Genomic DNA, 1743 nt, shown 5'->3' on the forward strand with positions numbered 1-1743 from the left:
ATATATATGTTTCTGATAACTCTACTAATGTTTCATCTGTTTTACAAGCTATGTTGAGTACTACTGTACCATTTAATGAACAGTTCTGGAAGAAAATCTCAGCTTGCTCATCTTCAGAGGGTCCTGAGACAATACAAGCCTGTCAACCTAAATTCCTTCAACCTCAAAAAGGACCAGTTTGCTGTGTGCTCACTTCTCATTAATTCCTTACGTTTATTCTTTCTCCCCAGTGTTCTCTTCCAAGACAATCTTCCTACACTATGGGGCTCATTAAAGTAGTTCCTCTCTCTGGGAGAGGCTCTCTAACTGCAACAAATCCCCATGTTGTGTCCCATTCAGCAGGAAAAAGTAAATGATCTGATGTCTTTGTCCCAGTCCCCTAAAGCAGTTGGAGTGCCTTCTCATGAGAGGGAGAAATAAAAGGTGATTGAATCTACTCTTCCTACAATAAGGAGGACTATGCCAAGCCCTGGGAGAGCAATGTTGCCTTTATATAAAAAAAATTCAGGTATCGTTAGAGATAGCTTAGCCATAGTCTGCAAGAAACTAGAGGAAAGGGCTAAAACTAGACAGCAGAATCAAAATTGGTATAAATCCATGTTTGATTGGTCCCCATGGCTAACGACCTTGCTTTTGGCCTTAGCTGGACCCCTGATTCTATTATTGTTGTTACCAACCCTTAGACCCTGCATAACCAATGAACTAATATCTTTTGTCAGGGAATAAATTAATGCAGTACAACTCATGGTGCTAAGAACCCAGTACCATCCTTTACACCCTCTTCCCTAATAAAGACCCAAGATTGGGTCCTCTTAAGGTACAAGCAGAGGGAGGAATGAAGGACTCAGGAACCAGAGGAATGCCATGACAGGCTTCAGAGTCACCAGTAGGCCTAAGTTTCTGTTTCCCAGCAAGGTTTAAATAAGAATTTAACAGTTACTGAAAAAAGATCACAAATTGCTTATGCCATACATTTCTATAGTCATAAGACAAATTGCTTAAGTTCCTCAAACGCATATAGCCAATCACAATAAAGGTTACCTAATCTGCTTGAAATTCCCCTAGCCCCTGCCCACCAGCTCTGCCCCCCAGCATCCTAAGCCTATCAGAAAAATACAAGTACAGTTACTACTTAAATCTACCAATCATGTGACCATTCCCCTACTTCTTTGTTCAAATCCCTATAAAAAACCTGCCCCCCTGCTGCTCAGGGATCTTGTAGGGATCCACTGCATTGGTGAAGTCATGAGTCTGAGCTTAAGCCCGAAATAAAGCTCCTTGCCTCTGCATACGCGTTTGGTTCTCCTTGGTGGTCACTGGGGGCACCGAGAATTGGGCATGACAGCAATAGGCTTCAGTTTTGTCAAAGTTCATCAAACAGAATAGCATACTGATGCAGGAGCTTGAAATCCTGGGGAGAATTGATCTTCATAAAGATGCAGGAGACCCCAGGCCAGTGAACCCTAACTTTGGGTCCTTGTCCAAGTTCTTCAAGAATTGGAAGATGGTGACTCAGAGAAAGGTAAATTATGAATTATGAGATTCATTTTAGGGGTGAGTTAGAATCCACAGGGAAGGCAAGAAGGAAAGCCCATGGCAAAAGAAGTTCTCCTTCCCAGCCTGATGATTGGGAAGGGGGATGGGAGATAGAGAAAATCACCCTCACTTCTCTGGGGAAGAAACCCCTGGGGAAGGGACACACACACACACACACACACACACACACAGAGAGAGAGAGAGAGA

This window comes from Jaculus jaculus, chromosome 15 (assembly GCF_020740685.1).
Source record: "Jaculus jaculus isolate mJacJac1 chromosome 15, mJacJac1.mat.Y.cur, whole genome shotgun sequence".
Lineage (NCBI taxonomy): Eukaryota > Metazoa > Chordata > Mammalia > Rodentia > Dipodidae > Jaculus > Jaculus jaculus.